Source organism: Diceros bicornis, chromosome 22 (genome assembly GCF_020826845.1).
Source record: "Diceros bicornis minor isolate mBicDic1 chromosome 22, mDicBic1.mat.cur, whole genome shotgun sequence".
NCBI lineage: Eukaryota > Metazoa > Chordata > Mammalia > Perissodactyla > Rhinocerotidae > Diceros > Diceros bicornis.
Genome location: NC_080761.1, coordinates 13,612,917 through 13,636,216, shown reverse-complemented (window position 1 = coordinate 13,636,216; position 23,300 = coordinate 13,612,917). Strand labels below are relative to the sequence as shown.

Sequence of the window (23,300 nt, the reverse complement as noted above, 5' to 3'; positions counted from 1 at the left end):
AGCGTGAGAAAGCAGGTCCCTTTTTCCCCCCATATCTTTTGAACATCGGTATTTCCCAGCAGTTAACCGCATGTGATAATGGCCAGAGCGCAGAAACGTTTTGATTTGGATCCAAACTCTTCACCCAGAAGCAGCTTTTTGTTGTATATTTTAAGTTGGAGCTTTTGATCCGGATTTCATTATATAGCAGATCATTTAAATAAGAAGGCAAGGAGGCTGATTGAGGGGGAACTTCGTAAGATGTTGGAGTCTCAAAGAATATTTCAGCTCAGAGAGATTTCTTTTTTGGAGCCGAATTCAGATCCCACCTACTGAGTTAAAGCGATTAATTATTAACCACAGACATATTAAAATTACAAGATATCAGGTTGACAGCACATTGCAATGAGCCTTCAAATTGTGATTTCCCAACCTAATGATGATGGTAAGATGGGACTGAATGGCAAATTGCTATTGCTTTCAGTTGAAGTTTTGCAAGTGCTGCGCCCTGAACACTTGTTACAGAGAACTGCTATTCATTCAGCAGCACTCCTTGCAGAAACAAACCCAGGGTCTGGTGTGGTGGCAGCTGAGATGTTAATTCACAAGACAGCAAGCAGAGAGAAGCTGCTAAGTGGCACAGTGGGTTAATGATGCACTACAGTGCTTCACCATGGGAGACATATGGGTTGAATTCTGGCATTGTTCACAAGTGAAAATTGGTTTACCAGTCTTAGCTTGGTCCCTGGTGGACGGTTGTCCTTGTCCTAGACCTCCTCAGATGTTGTCCTAATTTTCTGCACAGGAGAGGCTCAAGTCTGGAAGAGCAGGAGGGTTACTTATAAGAGTGCAATCAGCCTGGCAGAGTCAGAGAAGGAAATGGGCCCAATGTCCTCCTTGTTTTAATCCTGGTCCCTACCGTATCTCATTTTCACAAGCATGGAAATCGGCAGCAAAAGAAAGAAAGGCAATAAACAAGGCCAATTTCCTTTCTGATAAAACTACATCCCCCAAGAGCTAAGAGGGCTTAGCATTAATTTATTAAAAAGGGGATACTTGTTTGCAACAGGCCTTGCCCTCAGTTGAGAATCATGAGACTAAAAGCTTAAGATAAGAGAGAAATGGATTAGTCAAATACATATGCATTTGCTAGAATAGATGTATAAGATATGACTGTGCATAACTCTTCTCATTATAATACTCACATTCTTAGTATTAAGAGAATGTGTACAATAATATTTACAATTTTCTAATGTATTTGTGTATTTTAGAAGACAGTTTTTTTTCAGGTTAAATAAGAGAATTTCCTTTAAGAGAAAGATATTCACTTAATTGACTCCTCCATGGGAAAAAATCACCAGGAATAAACATTTAAAAATTGCAAATAAAATGATAAGAGAAAAAGAAGTTTACGAAATACTTTATACGCAAGGAATTCAAAGGGGAAATAGGAGGAAATTATAGCAGTAGATAATACTAATTTTTTTTCTAATTCAGAAAATAAAAGCTATGGTAATAGAAACTAAGGCATTGAGGGATGAATGAAATAATGAAATATAAAAACAAAGTAAGGAGAGATATCTATGACAAAAAAAGATTTAACACTTCAGGAAAATTAGAGACAAATATCTACAAAAGACATTTTAAACCGACAAAAACCAAAATGCTGAAATAGTGTTTATGAATTTCAGGCTGTTCAGATATTTTTGGCCTCTATAATCCCTCTTTTCTGGGATTATTTAACATACTCTTATTAATTCTCCCTTCAACCAATCATTCCTCCTCGATTATAATTTTATTTTTTTACTTTTAACTGGTTTTGGGAATGGTTCATTGATTCAATATTAAAAGAATATACTCAGTAGGAAAACACTTCAGACAAGAGAATCAAATAGAAGATGAGAGATTTATAAACATCACATTAAAGTAGAAAATGGAAGAAAAGTTCAAATGCAAAATTTAATTTCCTTTTTCCAGCAGTCATGATCCCTGAAGACGGTAGATGCATCCAGTTCATATTTTCCTTTCTTTGGAACGTGGGCTCATCTTCTGTAAAAACAGAGGCAGCTTCATGAACCCAACACTATCCATTAGTCACTTCCAACAAGATCCATTCATTCATGGTCAATTTGTGCCCCAATTCCCACTCCTATTCCTACACCCACAGCAATCCTCTTCTTCTCACATCAGTCTCACTCCCTCTTTGGATTGCCTCCACCCTCGGCCCATTCAAATCTAATTCTCTTCTATTCCCTTCCGGGAAAACTTTCATTGACACCTTTGGTCCACAGTGGTCTCTTCTTCCCGTAACAATTAATTCATTATGAGTTATAAAGCAGCCAAAATCCTGCCTTGGAATTTCCTACTTGACTTTCCATGGTTAGAAATTCTTCCTGTGTCTTTGTCTAGTCTCCTCAAATAAACTTTAAGACTAAGAAAAAGACATATGTACAAAGTTGTTTTATAATAAAAATTTTGAGATTATATTTCTTTTCTGACTTTACATGTTTATTTTGATATACCAGAATAACTAGCACACTGCCTTTCCCAGAGGAGTGCTTAATAAACATGTCGGAATGAATGCTCACCATAAAGTAATTGCAACTTCTTTTTTTCTGTTAATAGATTATCCTCCCCAATTCTAATAAGATATTTAAAACCTTCATAAAATTTAAATGGAACACAAAGCAAAATCATTTAAGTCTCTACTCTTAATCTTATGATGACAGATTTTAAAAGTAATGAGACTGCATTTTGATTTTTAAATACTCCATTTAATACTTTTAAAATTATGATACAATTCAAGTGCAATTTGGAGTTCTTTCAAAATAAATTGTGACAAATTTGAAATTCTTTAAAACCTCTCAAGAACTTTGCTGCACAAAGCATCAGAGCAGTCTTTATTTAATTTTAGGCAAAGTAGAATGTCCAATTTGAAATATTTATCCACCAAAGTACTTAGACAGGCAATATAGCCTAAATATGTCCAAAATTTGGATTATCTGAAACACTGAGATGTTAAGAACCTGTAGCTCCATATTAGTGGGACTTAGGTCCATCTGTATCCTTCTGGTGCAAGTAATTTTGAATAGAGGACAACCATAAATAGGGCAATTACTCATAGAAGGATAATTTTGCTGGAATAAAAGAATGTTTGAAGAACTACATATACATGTCTTTTCTGTGTTTTTATTTTCTACTAATGTTAAAAAACTGAATGAAAGGAGGAAAATTACTATGTGCCTCCCCACTTTCTCTTGCCTAGCTTAGAAACATTCAGTCTATTTCATCTAAAATACAGGAGAGTCATCCTTTTGTAAGATGCTCAGATTTTGAAGGAGATGGAGTCCTATCCTTGCCTGTCTCAAACTTGAATGTCTCTCCTTCAACATCCAACCTTATAAGCTTCAACTTCATATTTCCCTACAAGAAATAAGAAAGAAAGAGAGAGACAGAGACACACACAGAGAAAAACAGAGACAGAGGATAAAAAGAGGGAAGGGAGGAAAGAAGGAGGAAGAAAGGAAGGAGGAAAATAACAGAAATAAGAAAGGAAGAAATTCAAGGGAGAATGAGATGACCACTAGTGGTACAGTACATTCTGGGAGATGTATCCACAGTACAGCACTATAGCTAGGGATAGTAGACAGTAGACTGAGAACGCATAATTCTGTCCATGGTCAAGCACTTGGTCTGGGTGGATCTCTTCAATAATCTGTTGTCATAAACAAAAACAGCAATAACATGGGGCCAGCCACATGGCCTAGTGGTTAAGTTCAGTGTGGTCTGCTTCGGCAGCTCAGGTTTGCAGGTTTGGATCCCAGGCACAGATCTATACCACTTACCAGCCGCGCTGTGGTGGCACATAAAATAAAGGAAGATTGGCACAGATGTTAGCTCAGGGCTAATCTTCCTGAGCAAAACAAACAAACAAACAAACAAAAAAAACAGCAATAACAGCAATGAAATGGGCTATAAAATTTCTGCAAAACAAGGAAAAATAAATATTACATATCTGAAATAATTTTCTACAGCCAAGATTACCAACCAGTGTACAGTGGCACACCTGGATGTTGCAGACAGACTACAAGTGGCTGAAATTTATTCTCAGCTCTCAGGGTAACCAGGAAAAGCCTGCAGTAGCTGGAACTCATGTAGTAGTCCAATCAGTTTGCCCTCCTTTCAAATGTCCCTTTTCTACATGTATGAAGAATGATGCCAGAAAAAACAGAGCAAAAGAAAGTGTAAGAAAATTATTTACCATCCTCAGTAGTATCCAAGTTGATTTAACCTCTAGGAGAAAGAAGCAGAGAGTTGGTAAGTTTTTAATATCTATATTTATTTATATTATCTTGAATTCAAACATGAGGTTCTGGATCAAGGCAGTTTATTATTACTTACAGTAGTAACTGCATCAGTTCCCTACACCCCAATTTCTCTCCCTCTTCTGGGGTGATGCAGTGAGAGCCATATGAACAGGCTAGCATGTATGGGCATCACACGACAGGAGAAGAGACCTGAAATGAGGAATCAGGGAGTAAATATAATGCTGTCCAGCTGACATCCTTCCCTCCTGAGAAAAGACGAGAAACTAATCCCCCTAATATAAACAAATTCTCCTTGGGTAGAGAAGGGGAAGATCCCGGCATTCTTACCCTTTGGTATGTAAATAAATATCTCTAGATGAACTACAAGACAAAGGTCTCCAACTTTACATCCCCTGGAATCTATCCAAGTCTCCTGGTTTTGTCCCTCTTTGGACTATACACTTTGGGGAGGTAAATCTCCCCAGAGTTTTCACTATCTTTTCAGATATCTTTAACTTCCAAGGCTTATCCATTAACCCAAGTTCTAGTTCTCTTTGGTCAGAGGGCCCTAACCTTGCTGAAACATGAAAATATTCATATTGCTTTTTGGCGAAAGTAATAGGAAGAAAATAGACTGAGGTAAAAAGACACCAGAATGCAATGAAAGATGGGTGTCAAAATCTGGATTTAAATATGAATTTAAATAATTAAATTCTAACAGAAAAATTTAAATCTGAACAAGAGAACTTATGGAATACAATTGAAACTGTGTAAATCAAATTAGACCTGTGGGATTGAAGATATGGATGCAGCTAACACAATGAAAGAGATAAAAACAATGAGAGAAAAATTGACAGATGTGAAGGACAAAGAATGGTAACCTTATTCAAGTATTACAAAAATTTGTGTAGTAAAAATGAAACATGTTAAAATAGGAACAAAAAAAGTCAAGGACATCATCAGGTAAAATTTGAAGAGCTGCAATAAGACTTCCATATACTTATGAAAACATAGAGTTTTACTTATATTCCAAAAATCTGAAATAAAGAAGAAATCTGCTCCTAGAGCTAGATTGCCACATGCACAAAATTAAATTATAAATAAATGAGAAATCTCACGTGCATCAAGGATAAAACAAAGGGTAGAAAAAGTTAACCATTAATCCAACTAATGTTTTCAGAGTGGTTACTGTTTCAAGAGTTTTGACATTAAGTACATGGTGTCTGCCCTCAGGAAACTTACTCAGATGTGGGATTCAGACAGTTAAACAGACAAGGACATGGCAATGAGTAAGTACTGGGAAGGGGGAAAATAAGGGGGGGAGCAGTCTCGGTATGAGTTTGGAGAGCTTGTCTGAAATTGTTGATTCTGGAAGAGTGAGTTGAAGTGAGTCAGATAAAGACTAGGAAAGAATGCTGCAGCAGGGCATGAAAGCAGGATGGTACAGGTTGAGGGAAAATGGGGTTTTTCCAGCAAACGAAAGCAGAACTCCCTGAATGAGAAAAATTATCACATACTCCAATGTGAAATAAGTTCATTGTGATTGAATTACAGATTTTAATCAAGGCAGGTTCAAGACAAAAAGTGGAGACATAAGTGTGGTCAGGATCCTGCAAATGCTTATATGATAGATAAGGAATTTATATTTTATCCTTATAGCAAGAATGGTTGTTGACAGCTTTTAAGCAGAAGAGAGATCTGTGAGAAATTTTCATTACAGTCCTTCTATGGTTCAAATCCTAGCTCTACGATTTGCCTTAGGCATGAAATATATTTCCTCTATTTCTCAGTTTCCTTATCCATATAGCACAGATAATAACAATACTTAAAAAATAAAGTTGTCGTGAGGATCAAATGAAAAATCTTTCAAAATGCCTGACACATAGTAAATGCTCAGCAAATTGCTATGCTGGCTGCGCGAGGAGTCGGATTCAGAGGCGCGTAAAACTGGAAATGAAAGGAATAGTTAAGAAGCTGCTACACAACAATCCAGAAAAGAGAGGAAGCCCCCATGGAGTAGAGTGTTAGCAGGGCAGATGGGAACAGACCCACTCAAGCTGAATTCAGGGTGAAGAACTGGTAGGTGGAGTGATTAAATATTCGAATATGAGGATTGAGAGGTTTCACCCTATACTTTGGTGCAGCATTGGAAAAGTGAAATTAAATAACTAAAGGTATGATAATAATCTCTATTGTTTCTGATTTATTTATTCAATTTATTGTCTCTTTCTCCATTAGACCCACTAGTTATCCTTTAAAAAAAAAAAAAATTTGCCATTATAGTATCAGTGCCTAATGCAGTGCATGAAAATAACAGACACTTTCTAAATATATTGAGCACTTTTTGTTGGAAGATGATTAGTTCAGTTCTGGGCATATAAGTGTAAATATGATTTTGAAATGTAAGATAGAAGTCTGGACAGCAGATTTATATGAAAACTTAAGCTGTTGGAATGGACAGGGTTACCAAGGAGATGATACACAGTGAGAAGAGAGCAGAGCTGGAGGTAGAACCCTGAGGAAGATGAACATGTAAAGGAAGAAGAGTCTTAAAAGGATTTTAAGAAAGAATGTCTAGAGAATTGGAAGAAAACCAAGGAATTTGTTGTGTCAAAAAAGTAGAAAATGGTGCTTTAAGAAAGAGCAGAAATATCAAATATTCTTTTGAGCAATTTAACAATAGCAAAATGTTGCTAAGATATCAAGTATAAAATAATAAGATACTGGCTAAAGAGGTTCATATGAAGTAGCTTAAGGTACAAGCTAGACTAAGGCTGTTTGAGGAATGACTGGACATTACTGAAATAGTGATAACAAAGTTTAATTTTTCAAAATAAATTAAGCTATTAAGAAGCAGGCAGAAATAGGTAAATAATCGGAAAGAGAAGTTGTGTTGTGCAGAGATGTTTGAAACTGCTTAAATGTTTTTGACTATGTAATTCATAGCATAAGGGTCTTGAGATGAGTCAGGGTTGGAGTTGGCATATGGAGAAACTATCAGTGGGCAAGAGGAAGGATCCTTCTTCCTCTATAACAGGAGAGAAAGATAAAATGATGGGCAAGTATGTTTTAAAGTTCAGGGACAGAAATTTGAGAGATCTATTTGCTGAAGGCTTTATTTTCCCCATAGATTAGAAGGTGGGCCAAAAGAGGCACAATGGGAATCCTAAAAAGAGTCGACAACTATTGAAATGGGTGCCATAGAGAATGGAAGAGTGAAACTTAGAGAAACAAAGGAAGACGGCTAGGCCGCAATGATGTGGGAAACCACTGTGTGATTTTCTTAAGCAGTACTCTGAAACCCAGCAATAGGAATAAAGATGAGAGACTGTTGGGTTGTTCCAGATTGGTGTGTCTCCAGACAATTATGACAGATGGACAAGGGGTAGATAGACATAAAGATATTGGCAAGAAAATATGATTGATGTTATGAGTTTTCATAAGAAGTCATTTTGCTCCCCAAGGGACATTTGACTATGTCTGGAGACCTTTTTGATTGTCACAACTTGAGAGGGGGCCACTAATGGAATCTGGTGGGTAAAAGTTAGGGATGCTTCTAAACATCCTACAAGGCACAGAACAGCCCCTAACAACAAAGAATTTTCTTGGGTTATAAAATATAAATTGATTTGGAAGTCAAGGGGAGGAAGAGGAGGGCTTACAGGGCGAAATTAGAGGACCAATGTACAGAGTGCCCAATGAGGTTACAGAGCAGAAGTATATCAATGGAGAGAGGGAAAGAGGGAGAAAAGGTGAGAAGAAGAATATAAGGGGAGGGAAAGAGTGAAAGAGAAAGGGAGAGAATGTGAATGGACAAGAGAGGAATATGAATGAGAGAGAAAGAAAGAGAATGAGAGAAGAAAGCTATGGCCCTAGAGTGGTTTATTATTGTTATTCTTAAATTATATAACATTTCAGCGTTAGAGCAGATTGAGGTGATGACATACGTGTGACCGCAGAAGTACAAGGCTAAAGCAGAGTAGAGGTGACATTCACTAGAGATGAGTAATTCCAAGATCCTTTACATCACCCAGAATAAGGCCCAGTTAGGAGGAGTGAGGAAGATAGCAGTTCAAGTGCTAAACCCTTTATTGAACAAGGGCTGTGGAGGAAAGATGGTGACCCAGCAAAACTATTCTTTATGTATGAAGCCCACATAAATAAAACACAGTTAACAAAAATAAAGCAGTTCATCTTTGGGGAAAAAAAGAATGAAAAGGAAACAGTAAAACAAATTTTAAAAAATTTGCTAAAGAAGAAAAAGAGTGATTTTTCCCTGAATGGCATTTTCCTATACTTTCTAAAGTGAATTTTTTTTACCATAAGAATAGAAATTGATAAACATGAGAGAAAAAGAAAATACTTGAAAAGTGAAATAAACAATGAAACATTGGTATGTAATTACTTTCTATAGCCCACAATCTGGAACCTGAGAGGTCTCTACATTTAAAATTATTAGTTGGGATCATGTGAAAACTTTGAGGTCAACTAGTTTATCAGAATTGATATCATAAATAACTTCCAATCTAAAAAGATAAGAATGTAGAAAACAAAATAATACACGATACTGAGAAGGAAAGTGTGCCATATATCTGAGAGGACAAACATTGTAAAATTATCTCTTATCATCTACTGAACATAAAACTAAGATTTTGATGAGATTTTATGATTGTTCGGGAAAAAGAAAAGCCTAGCTCACTAGAATAAAATTCACTGTTTAGAGATAAAATTTCACAAAAAACTCATTGTTCTTGTATGGTAGAGTTACACCATCCATTCATAACATTCTTCTTTTGTGGAATTCTAATAATCAACCTGATAATCTTGACTAAGTAGCTTAAGATGAAGCCCTCCACTGATGTTCTTCAATCCTATTATATTTGTCATTTATTGCTTCTTCCCCAAAACTCATCTTGTATAAGAACAACAACTATGTGGCTCAAAGATTAAGGGGAAATTTTTCTAATTATAATTACCCATATAGCATTGGCTTTTGACAATGAGTCAGGAGAATACTGGGTATGTATTCTCCGTCCTTCTGCCTTTCAGCATAGAACCATCAATTCCTTGCACTACAGCCTAGAAGATGCAGAGTGAAGATTCAAGAGTATGTCAGTTTGAGTCCTTTGAATGAATCCCAGAAACATCCAGTGATATTGATTATCTCCTAGCAAAATTACTTATATTCAGAAGATTTCTGGAATGATGCCTCTGCATCCCAAAGTGTTTTGCAATAATATGTTGCACATGGCTTTATGTGCCATAGTTTTCCGTATAAAATCAATAATCAACTAAGACATATTTCATAATATTTTCTTTTTATCTAAAAATTTCCCTTAAATTGTTAATCCTCTCAAATTATGACAACGTTCTTGGAAACCCTACTATGAACAAGGAGCATGGTTCCTTCACAGCAAAGCTTCCATTTACCCTTGCAAAGTGCAACATGAAACATTTTTGGTAAGATATTTTGGAGTTCATGGAAAAAGTCTGTACACCTACCATTAGACTCGCCCAACTAGAGGAAAATGTTGACTAAGTCACTGAGACATTCTCCAAAGAACTGGACTGTATACAGATCCAGCGGTTGCCTCAATTTACCCTAAAGCAAGAAATGTAAATTTTGCTCTAAAATCAAAAGGGAAATATAAAGAGGCTCAGCAACTATATATACACTATTCTCTTGAATCAGTTATACGTACCAAAAGGGAGTAAAGGATTTTGTGAACATTGTTGTGGAGCATACAATCAAAGAATAAATAAACACGGTTGCTATTTATTTAAATTATATAAAGCCAGGCAGTACCTTCAACAATTAAAAGAGGACTTCTTGGATTTTCTTTTTTTAAATGTAGTTCCTCACCACAAATCCCCTAAACTCAAGTGAGATGAATAAATCCCAACATGACATCAATAATCATATTTAGTGCTTAGAATCTATCAACTCCTTGCTGTTCTTGTGGGAATATGTGTTTTCCAAACTTGACCTGGACCAAACTTATCAACAGAAGATTGCTCATAATATCACTAAAAAACCACAAGTAATCATAACTCATCATAAAGCATTTTTTTCTTAGAAACCATGCTTTCTACAGTTAAAAATAGGAATTTGCCAGATATAATTTTAGATATCTAATTCCTATAACCAAAGGGAATAAATTTCTTAGAAGAAATTTTACTTCCAGAGAATGAATTCGCTTGTAAGAAACCTCTCTAAAAATACTTTGACATTTTATTCATAATTGTTTGCATCACACTGATTTCCAGATATTGTTATTTGTGATAAAAAATCTAAATTTACCTTAACTTATCTTAAGAAGCTTGTAAGATGTACATCTTGCACTTCCTAAGCCTCATGAAGGCCAGGATAATAAGGTAGTAGGATAGATTGATATTGTTCTGAAACCGATAATTGCAACATTTGGATTTGCCAAATTTCTCAGAAGTTAAATGCCTTAAAAGATGAATCTAGTCCTGCCCTCAACCATACTATCTAAATTTAATGGAATACCTTCAAACCAAATGGCATGTTTCTAGTTGCAGCTTAACCTGTCTCATTTTCTGTTTGCTTATATACATTACGTACTGGAATATCATATTTTTGTCTCTCAAAGCAATCATCACAAACCAAATTCTCCATTTAGTCTGGCTAATAACCAGCGAGTGTAGATAGGTGATATGGTACCCTCAGGCTCGTAAAGAGTGAAGGAGTCCTTCAAGGTGATGTGACAACATAGAACATTTAGATGCACCTATTTTATGGAGCCAACTGGATATGAGAAATCAATAATATCTCAGAGGATTCATCTGAATGACAATATGGTAAAATAGTAATTCTTTCATGTCCAACACAACTGGTGATTTGGGATCACTTGTTATTTTTACATTCAACAAAATTATATGAATAAATACTTTAAAAATAATACATGATTGGTGATTAAGATTACATTAGCTAAGAAGGGAGGGGGTTTTTATGCATGTCAAGGGTAGTGTAGATTTGTATATTTTTATTCGTGTGTTTACCTTTTAACCATAACTGAGGATATTAGCAAGAGTTGTTTTGTTGAAATAAATAATTCACTAGAATCTTCCTGTCTCTTCCCTTGTGCTGCTCTATAATATCATACACATTCTTTCTTGTGCAAATTTTTTTTTAAATATGTATATAAATTATGTAAGTGAAAGTTATTCTGCAATAACTAACGGAATGTTACTTCTTAGGGAAAGAAGACTGAAAAGTAAATATTAAAAGTATGAGAATAAAACTCCAAATATTTCAAAGCAAGTTAATAACAATTATAATGAAATATGACTAGACATAGTTGATACACTAACTTCTAAACCAGAGTGTATCTGGTCACCTTTGTAATTTTCCCTTAGCATATTACTAGATACATAGTCAGTGCTTAATAAATGCTTAGTGGAGAAAATTAATTATGGACATTTCAAGTCATGCTATGATATGAGCAAATGAAAAAATTTTGAGCCAATTTCTTCAATACCAACATATTTTTAAAGAACTCTAGATCATTGCAGGAAATGATTTATCAGGAGTGTTCTTTCCTTAAATAGGTAATTAGGCGAAGAGCTAGTGTCATTCCGTTGTATGGATGTGATCCTTGAATGAAGGAAAGGTATGGAGTGAGAGGGGAGAGCTTACAAAATTGATGCTTATGAAAGTTCTCACAGATGCTCTGATATGATGCCATTTTAAATTGTGGGAAATTAAGACCTCTTAAATTTCCTTTGATCTCTACCTCAGAGATAGGAGACTACATCAGGGACTCTAATATCCCAAGATTTCAAAAGTTCTCTTTCTATCATACACTCTAACAGGAAAGACAATAAATTTAATGTAGATATAGTTATGACTGTCCTTAATCCAATTTTAGGAGAAGAATAAATTATTCGTGGCACGAAGTAATTTGTACACATTGCTTGTATTGGCTTCATTAAATGTCAGAAATAAGGATGTTATTTAAAATTATAGCCCTTACATTACTTTAGTACAAAAAATTGGGGTCACTGTTGACAGAACTGCCAAAGGGCATGAGGTATTCCCATCTAACTTCAGGCTTGTCCTGACATTCAAAAGGAGTTCCTTAGCTAAAAGAGATCTTGGACCTTCAAAAATCAGTCTAAAAGGTAGCTAAGGAAGACAGAAAGATGAACCCTCTTATAGATATGGTTTCTCTACTCTCTCAACCTCTCTCTTCCAATTATGTTCTCTGCAGAAAGACTTGCATTTCTACATACGAGTGGAGTTTTTGATGCATTTCTTTACCCCAAAGACTACACTTTTCTGTTGCTTTTGCAGATAAAAAGTTACAGATAATTTCTGTTGGATGAACCTCTTTGTTATACCATCTGAAAGGTTTTGAAAAAAACAACATCATATTCATCTAAAGACAAAAAAGAAACATAACATTACTGATTCACTGTGATAGCTCTTTCTAAGGCAGAATTAAAATAGCGTAATTTCAGCAATTTACTTTTTTTACACTAACACCATAGTTCATTATTTTATACTTCCGTGAAGGCACTTTAGAACCTCTCATATGCTTTTAATCTATCACTTACTAGTTGGCGATTACTACTTCATCTTCGGTCTTTATGTTCTTAAGAATTTGAACTCATAAAACAACATTGTTCTTATAATTGTGTAAAAACCACAGGAAAAGAAAAACTCCCTGTCTTTATCAAGCCCCACTTGTGAACGTTTTTACATTCATTATACTTGAAAATGTTTTAAAATTAAGGTGGATTTGGAAAAGGGGGAGAAATCATTCTCACTGGACTAAATGGGGAAGGTACATTAAAAGGGTTTCAAGGGGGGCCGGCCCTGTGGCTTAGCGGTTAAGTGCGCGGGCTCCCCTACTGGCGGCCTGGGTTCGGAACCCCTGGCGCGCACGGACGCACCGCTTCTCCGGCCATGCTGAGGCTGCGTCCCACATACAGCAACTAGAAGGATGTGAAACTATGACGTACAACTATCTACCAGGGCCTTGGGGAGAAAAAGTTAAAAAAAAAAAAGGAGAAGGATTGGCAATAGATGTTAGCTCAGGGCCGGTCTTCCTCAGCGAAAAGAGGAAGATTGGCATGGATGTTAACTCAGGGCTGATCTTCCTCACAAAAAAAAAAGGGTTTCAAGAAAATTGAGGCAACTGCCCCTGATGAAAAATGAAGTTTAAAAAATGCCTGGGGTCCATGCCCAGATGGAGTGGAGTGATGCCACAGTAGGCCTGCCTGGGGTGTCCAAGAGGCCAATTCATGTGAGAAGAAGCACAGGACATAACAAAAAGTGAAGTCACTTGGAAAAGCCTTTGGGGTGTGGTTATGTCAGAGTTCAGTTCAGCCCTATGAGGAGCCCCTATAAGCCAACTTAGTGGACAGTTCAAACAATATTGATAGAAGGAAGAGAAAGCCCAAAAGTGATAAGACAATACACAGTGAAATAGATATCAACGTGTAAGAGACTACGACAGATTAAAGAGCAGTAAATGCTGAAAATGTTGAAGGAGGAGCATCAGAAACAGTCTTCACAAGAGTAAAGCTAGTCATCAGTAAAAGTGGAGATTTTATAAGATGCATCAAATGAATGCTGACTCTCTGCAAAGGGCTGCTTTTCAACAGGTCACTTACACACTTCCCTCCACATCAGGAGCACAGTCTTAAAAAGGTCAAGGTCCACTAGGAAAATCTCATAGACAGTATACATGTTAATATCATGTTAAGATTATGTAGGCAGAGCACACTGTTGAGAAGGATAAATTTGATCCATATGATTAACTAATTTTTTTAATATAATTTTTTAAAAGACTACATTTAATCTTAGTACCATGGAAATTTACCTGAAAAGTTTGAAAAATTCAACATTCATCCATGTAACAGTCAACAAATACTTGTTGATTTCCTTTTTGATTGACACTAAGTTCTAGAAAATTCAAGGTTGAAATGGACATGATCACATCTTCATTTATCTTACTAACAAGAGAAAGAAATAGATATTAAACAAATTATAACACAAGTAGCTATTACGTTATAGGTATAATCAATGTTATGAGGAAAAAACATAGTCTACTTCACCTAACTTAGAATTATGAGCATGCTGTACATTATATGAGACTACATGCCCATTCTCATATTGTGAAATTTTTAACAAAATAATTTCTTTAATAAATCATGTGATTCCAAATATTGATACTACTAGACAAGTGTACCACTCTCCTTTTCTGAAGACATTATGTTTCAAACAGTAGATAGTTTGAAGTTTGATAAACATATTAAAAATCAGGAAAAAATTATGAGACTGTCTTTTGCCTTTTTTTCCACAATAAAAAAGAATAATACTGTTAATATACTTCAGGGTAGTTATGGCAGTGGAAAGTATATGTTGGCAGTTTTTCATTCAGAGGAAGTTTATAGAATATGGTCTTTACTTTGTGGTTTATTATCCTTATTTGAAATGAAATATAGAAAGGTCCAACAATAATCAGGCAGTTTGCCATTGAGCCTGAAGCATTTCAAGAACCACAAAGGAAGAATGAGTCATTCCCACACACCCTTAAACCACAGTTTCATATCTACCAACAATTTTTATAACACTGGGGATTTGTTAATAGCTCATTAAGATGATTTCAACATTTGAACCTCCCATTTACAATTGTTGATATTTCACTGCCCCAAAATGATCAGTTAGCCCAGCCAAATCTTGATTCACATCTTACCACAAAGGATCTCCATTTCCACTAACTTTTTCTGGTTTTCATTATTCTTAATGATTGTTGCATTAAAAGGTCCAATTTTCATCTTTACTTGCTCTGATTTAGTCAATAAAGATACGTAGCTAAGGTGGTGAATTTAGCAAGAAAGCTGTCTTCTAAGATGTGGACAACATGGAATGATCCCAGGGAGATGTTAAATTACACACAAGACCATGAAAGGCCATGGCCATCCCATGTCTGAAATCAGACAGATGAGAAAATTGAGACCAAACGCAGCAGGGCTGCATTTCAGATGAAATGATTTCAAGTCATGCTAATGTCTGCCATCAGTTTGAAATTCCTTAAATATAATCACATGATTTCAGTTTTAAACAAGGTCTATCATTTTTAATGATCCAAAAGAAACCTTTGATTGAAGTACCATAGGGCAATTTAGTGAAAGTTTCACAGCATTTTATTTTGTCTAAAACCAAGACTTAGGAGGCAATTAATGCTAATCAAGTGTGGATGGTACTAATCACCTATATATCAGTTCAATACTAAAATAGATTTTTTTTAAAAAATTAGATAGTCATAGGGAGGCCTCAAGAAGAATGGAAAACTTAGACACAAAATTAGTTTGAGGCTTATTCTTTTAATATAGAAAAGAAGAAAACAAATACATATTTGGATATATGAAATTGGCATTATTAATTGTTACTTTTAATAATATCGTCTTGGATTTATATGGTGATATGCCTCCAGAGAGCCAGAAATTCTCCTTTATATTAAGGAATAAATTATCACCAGTATTAGCAATCATGTTTATAGATGAAGATTTTAATGCACAAAAATACATAACTTATCAGAGGTCATCAGGATTAAAGTCAGTTAAGAATCTAAGTTTGCTGATTTATAATCAAATATTCTATTCATTTGATTAAGAGTTCTTAACCTGGAGCCAAGAGCTTCAGGGACCTTTGAACATCTTGAAATTAAATGCAAAATGTCATCTATATGTATGTTTTTCTCCCCTAGGGAGAAGATAAGATTTTCAAAAGAGGTCATGACATAAAACATACTAAATACTAGCTTATTTGATTAAGCCACTTCCGTACTAGATTTCTCTAAAAAGGATCATATTCATTTCCATAATAAATTTAAAGTTCAGCCAAAGTTTCTAAATGGCATAGTAGTTGGAATACATTAATGTAGCTTAGTAAATAACTGCAGAGAACAATTTAGATGATGGGGGACTTGAACCCCTAATTAACTGTTACATGCCTTGACATTTATTCTTATCACATCACAGAACTCACATAGGCAAATGTTACACTTAAACAGTAAAATGTGTTTAAATTATCATTCCTGATTTGCAACTTTGGGTACATAATGAAAAATTCATCTTTTGAATTAAAATTGTTCAAAGCAGGAGGAAATATTTTTCTCCATAAATGTATAACGTCGGATCAGCTGGATTTTACTTATGAGAACACAACAAAACTTTCTTTCTTTCTCATTTCATCTTTTGGAAATTTTGCATACACACACAAAAATACTCTAATTCAGGACACAATAAAATATTAAATTCATTTTATCTAATTTTCAGAGTGGAAATATCATAGTCTATATTCGCATTTTTAATGCTAAAAAGTAAAAGTTAGAAGCAATTTAAATATTGATTTTCATATGCACATATAGGCAATCTGGATTTGGCTCTAAGTTGAGTATATCTACTGTTGCTACATTAGAAATAAAAAGATGCAGCTTTTACCTAAAATCTTCATATTCCTTCAAATGGTGCTGCACCAATATAGAGCATCCCAACTGAGAGCTTTGACTGAATCACTCAATCAATTCAGTAGAACAGCCTGTTGGACAATCTCTCTACAGACTTAACCAAATCTTTTAGGTTCATTTATAGAATTTATCGACTAGTATGAGAGCCTTGCCATGTTATTCAAGGCAAGAAAGTCACTAGCACTCAGTTGTACTTGATCTGGCCTAAGAACCACATTTCAGGCCTTCCAAGGACTTCTCAGACTTGGATATAATCTCAGCACCAATTGATTTACAAGTCAACAGCCTAGAATCCATAGGGTCCTCACATGAGCTTATGTGTCAGAGATCTCTACAGGTTTCTTCTCAAGACATAGAAAGTGTTTTGATGGCCATTTTGTGAAGCTTGTCCAGGTTCCCAGGTGAGAGGTAGAATAGGTCTCTGCTTACATATATACAGCTTATCCACTAAGATACATCAAAGACACGAGGCAAGAGTTTCTTGCCCAGTGGAGCACAGGGTTTGTTTCTCAGTAGCTGCTGAGCGGTTACTTTTACTCCTGCCCCCAGCTCATGACTAAGGCAAAACACTCCCAGAAGTACACAGGTCCTTCACACAGGCCCTGGCTTGCAGTTGATAGAGAAGAGGGTTATTTCCATCCACCCAAAATGGTGTGAGTGAGATTTCTTCCACTGAAGATTTATGAAAATGAAAACAGTCACCTCAACCTCCTTTTCCTCAGTGGAACAATGGGAAGGGGTAGTAATTGGCTTAAACAAAAAGTTGAAATTCAATTTCAAATCATTCCATAAGTGTAAAGATGATCAAGGCTAGGCTTCTTCTTTGAATCTTATGAGCCATGTTAGTTCTGCTCCAAAAGTTTCTCTGTTTTGATAAAGAAGAAAGGCATGGGGCCACCTATCCATTCCTAAGAATATGCCCCATTTCAAGTGCTGAAATCTGTTACTGATTAAGTAGCACATAGGCCAGTATTTCTTGACTACACGATCAATACCTGGACCATAGACGTTAATAGAGAGAAAGAGGATTTCTAATGTCTGTGGTCAACGTGAGGAATAAGGAAGAAATAAAAAGAGCAGCTATAAACCATAGATTTTCCTATTGTCTGATCAAGGGATGTCTCACACAAAACAAGTAACAAAAGAAACCCAGAATAGGGGCACAAAAATGGTTTATTGGTTGACTGAAAGGAGGCTCCAGAAATGGAAGTCAGATTTCATTGTTGTATTCTTAACAGCTGGGCTTTCTCTGTTATATCTTTCTTTCAGAGATGGCAAAAAGGGTTTCTTTGGTTAAAGACAGTCTCCCTGGAACTAAAAAGACAAATATGTCTGCTTTTGCGCAGGTGGTTGCAGAGAAGACAAACTTTCCTTCATTATGGGAATATTTATTTGCAAAGCAAGTGGTCCCAGAAAGACTAAAGGCTACTAAATCATTACAGGTAGACAGAGATGTGTTTCTGGGTACAGATGACTTCACCATGACACCTAGTCTATTAACGGCAGCATGAATAAATTATGGCAGGTGTATTTGAACAATTAGAGTCAAATTGAATGTTTAAGCCACTCCTTTGCTATAATTAGGCTCATTCTTGATAGGCAATGCAATTTTCATTCCAATTAATGGACACAATCTCTGCTACATTTTTCACCTTTATCCTTGTAAAATCTCCACTTCATCAAAATGTGTATTTGTTGTTTCCTGAAAATATCTGGAGAGTTTGTGATCCTACTGTTTACATCATTCCTCATTCAGGGCTTGCCTTTCACCATTTCTCTGCTGATCTCGATTTTTGCCATCCCTATTCTCAGTGAAGCCTTTCCAGAATGCTTCAGCTCTCTCTAATTTCTTTACTGCTCTACATTCCTATAAGTCAGATTTCTGCATTTGGCATTTATATACATCCTACTCTGTTACAAATTTAATTTCCTCCTGCGTTGCTACGGGAAAGGCCCTATATTAGATCAGGTGATCATGTTTCTAGCCTCTAATTTGCCATGTAGCATTTCTTTTCTGTTGAGCAAATCACTTAACCTTACCAATCTTTACTCTCCTTGTTAGTAAAATGAAAAGGAAAATTCTTTCCTTTCGTAGGAGGACTGCTAAAAGTAACAAATTAAGCTAGAAATAAATGATATTTATTATCACCACCACTGCATTTTCAGTGTTTTAGTTATTTTCCATCTGGATTATTAGCATTTTTAGAATAACATTCTGGGCTAGATAACATTCCTCTGTGCTTCCTCAACACCTTTATCAAAGTCCATCCTTGCACTTACACCAGTGTAAGATACTTTTTATGTATCTATCTCTCTCACTAAACTAAAAGCTCCCAAAGCTGACCCTGCATTGTATTTACCCTTAAATCTCTAGTACTTAGCATTCCCCAAACATGAGATAAACTGAACCAAATTACTACATATATCTTCATTACATGGCACAACACTTTGCACTCAGTCAGTGTCAGTTGCTTTTTTTTGTTGAGTTATTAAACTAGAAATCATTCATTACCTACGGTTTATTTTAGAACTTCTTGCTCGGATCAGTTCAACAGCACATGTGGTAATTGGCAAAACAGCTCTTTACAACTAATCAAGTACTTGGAGAACAATGAGAAAGTCTTTGCCTACATAAATGAAGCACACAATTATACACAATTATAAAATATCCCAAAGGGCATACCAATGCAAGTCATCAATATACAAAAGAGAGCCAATACCTAAAAGTAGTTTGACTCATGGGCAATATTCAAGTTGTTAGAGAAATATAAAAGTTACGTAATGGCTTCTTTGCTGAGAGTTTGGATATTTGAATTTAAAAGTAATCCATTACAGAATATAACTAAGCTTTTTACATAAACATGGTTAAGAGTGTGAGATTGAAAGATATGGTCCAACAAATTTATTGATGCTTAAGTATTATGATATCCAACGGGAACTAAGGGATCACTTTTGCCATTTAAAACTGTCCAAGTTCTCATCTTTCTTCTAGTAACCCGTCTCAAATTCTGAGGGGAAAATGGACTCCTTTAATTTACCACAAAATGTCATGCACAAATTTCTTTAGAATCTTCCATGTTTCCCACATTTAACTTCCCCTTCTATGGAACTCTCTCCACCTTAGAAAGGGTACAATCATTTCTTCTTCAACTAGTTCCACAACTCTAATTTCTCCCCTTATTGACAACCACACTCAATTACTCATGCATTGTCTCCAAGTCCGATTAGATGTGAAGTCAGGTAGGATGAGGGAAATGACTATTTTAACGGTCATAAGAATATGATATATGCAGAAGGAAGAGAGCACCATTCTCCAGCTCTTTTCTTATCCCTCTGGGCACCTTCAGAAATCACCCTTATACCTCACACGTCAGTGTTATATGATCTGAGAAACAAACATAGCACAGCCTGTACAAAACCTTTATTTTACTTTGGTTTAAAAAATAAAAAAGAACAACTTCTGATTTCTGGTCTGGTACTTTGAAGGAGTTTGGAAGTTGTCACTCCCATCCATACAACAAGAAAAAATCTGAACAAACTGGAAAACAACTTTTCTTAGATCCATCAGAGAACTGAAATAACAAGGTAAATTGGTGCCCCAAAATTTGGAGAGGCAGGCAGGCGGATACAGAGAATCACAACTTACCAGAGCAGAAAACACATGAGCAGAAATCTCCAGGGAGCCAGAACCAGGGTAAGAATCTCTAAACTGTAATTGACGAAATCCTGCAGGCTCAATGTGGACAAGTTTCCATTAAAAACTCCAGGTGTCCAGTCTTAGGGAAACTCCCACACTTTTGTGAGTTTTACCTCTGGGAACCATCCAAGTTCTCACAGTGAGGATCAGAGAAAAATCCTCTCGTGCATCTGGCAGAGGGAGGGGGAAAGTAGCTATTTTGAAATATAACCAGAGTATTCTATTCTGTTTTAACAAGGCCTGCCCTCAAAAGGAATTTCACCAGAGCCTACCAGACTAGACTTGTACCAAAGCCTAACCCACCTAGGGGAAGGGAAATATCTAACTGCAGTATGAGCTGGCTTTCCACGTGGAGGAAGAGAAATACTCAACTTTAGCCTCCTCTAGCCTTCCATGTGGAATAGAGAAACTCCTGCTTCATCTAGGCTTCCTGTCTTATCTAAGTGGAGGTGGGGGTTAAGGAGTGTGGAAGACTAAGAACCACTAGTAAAGATCACAGCCCAGGGGCACAGGTGCACTATAAGACTGAGACAAAATCATGGAACTATAGAATGTTTCCCCTCCCCCATACCTCAACAACACATCACTAAAGACCTACTTAACCCAGTGCCTTTTATCCAGTAAATCATGTCTGGCTTTAAATAAAAAATGGTAAGTCATACTAAAAGGGAACAAAACACAGTTGGAAGAAAGAGCAAGCATCAGATTCAGCCTTTAATATGACAGAGATGTTGGAATTATCAGACTGGGAATTTAATATAACTATGAATAATACGCTAAGAGTTCTAATGGAAAAAGAAGACAACATGCAAGAACAAATGGGTAACATAAGCAGAGAGATGGAAATCCTAAGAATCAAAAAGAAATACTGGAAATAAAAAACACTGCAACGAAAATGAAGAATGGCTTTGATGGGTTCATTGGTAAATTTCAGAGGTTGAGGCAAGAGTCAGTGAGCTTGAAAATAAGTCAATAGAAACTTCCCAAACTGAAAAGCACAAAGAAAAATGACTGAAAACAACAGCACAGAATGTCCAAGAACTGTGGGATAATTACACACAGCTGTGATATATGTGCAATGGGAATACACCAGAAGAAAAAGAAAGATAAAAAAACAGAAGATATATTTAAAGCAATAATGACTGAGAATTTCCCCAAATTAATGTTGACACCAAAACACAGATCTAGGAAGCCCAGAGAGTACTATGCAGGAAAAAAGGCAAAAAGAACAAAAGATTTAGGAAGCCCAGAGAGTACCAAGCAGGAAAAATCTACTCCTAGGAATATCATATTAAAATTTCAGAACAAAAAGAAGGAATAAGAGAAAACAAAATAAAAAACTTTTATTTTTCTTATGCTTAATTGATATAAAAGATAACAGTTTGTTTAAAAAATAACAGCAACCATGTATTCAATGTATTCATAAGCTAATTATAGCTTACGAATAAATGAATTGAATGACAGCCATGATATAAGGGACAGGACAGAGGAACTAGGAACACTTTGTTATCAGATATGTCCACTACCCATGTAGCTATATCATGTTATTTGAAAGTGGAATTGGAGTAGCCGTTAATGTATATTGCAAACTTGAGAGCAATCATTAAAAGAGAAAATGAGAAGTATAACTGATATACTGAGAAAGGCAAGCAAGTTCCCTAAGATGATATATAACAATCCTTAATGTGTATGCACCTAGAAACAGAGCATTAAAATAGGTTAAGCAAAATTGATAGAACTGCATGGAGATACAGATGAATCCACTATTACAGCCAGAGACTTCAACATTGCTCTATCAGTAATCGACTGATCCAGCAAGCAGAAAAATAATAAGGACATAGTTGAACTCAACAGCACCATCGATCAACTGGATGTAACTGACATTTGTAGAATACCTCACCCAACAACAGCAGAATATACCTTCTCAAGCTTACGTGGAAAATTCACCAAAATAGACCACACTCTGGACCATGGAATCATATAGCTCGAAGCCTTTTGAGTGTGGCTCCTTCCCAGAGCCTAACACATCTGCATTGTTGTGTGCATCAGTAGACTGTTTCATTTTATGGATGTACCACAGTTGTTAACCTATTCATCAGTTAAAGAACATTTGGATTGCTTCCATTTTTTGGTGATTATGAAGAAAGCCACACACAAACATTCACATACAGGTTTTTGTGTGAACATAAGTTTTTATTGCTCTTGGGTAAATAAATATGAGTGGGATTGTTAGGTAACGTGAAAAGTGTATGTTTAACTATATAAGAAACTATTACACTTTTTTCCAAAATGGCTATACCATTTTGCATTCTCACAAGCATTTCTGAGAATTCCAGTTGTTTCACAACCTTATCAGCATTCGGCACTGTCAGTTTGATGTTGTTCTTATTGTTACTTTAGCCTCTGTAACTGGTGTACATAGTGTTATCACATTGTGGTTTAATTTATATTACACTAATTACTAATGATGTTGAGTATCTCTTTATGTACTTATTTTACTTACATAGATTTTTATTGGTGGTTTGTTAAAATGTTTTACCCATTTTTAAAAAATTGGGTTGTATGTTTTTTAATTATTGCATTTTGAGAGTTCTTTATACATTCAGGAGGTAAGTCCTCTATCAATTATGTATTTGCAACTATTTCCTCCCACGCTGTGTATTGTCTTTTTACTTAACAGTTCTTCTCAAAAAGTAGATGATTTTAATTTTGAGGAAATCCAATTTATCATTTTTTTTCCTTTATGGATCATATCTAAGAAAGATTTGCTTAATGCAAGGTCACAAAGAGTTGCCCAATGTTTTCTTTTAAAAA

General features: G+C 35.6%; 1 long non-coding RNA gene across 1 annotated transcript in view; it reads right to left on the bottom strand.

Annotated features, from left to right (window-relative positions):
* Positions 1–4,249: 4,249 nt before the first annotated feature.
* LOC131419968 (uncharacterized) overlaps positions 4,250–23,300 on the bottom strand; it is a 146,744-nt gene continuing 127,693 nt past the window's right edge. Inside the window, exons 4-5 of the long non-coding RNA XR_009223413.1 lie at positions 4,381–4,496; positions 4,250–4,272 (exon numbers count right to left, since the gene is read on the bottom strand). This is a non-coding gene — a long non-coding RNA (uncharacterized LOC131419968). The remainder of the gene's footprint in view (positions 4,273–4,380; positions 4,497–23,300) is intronic.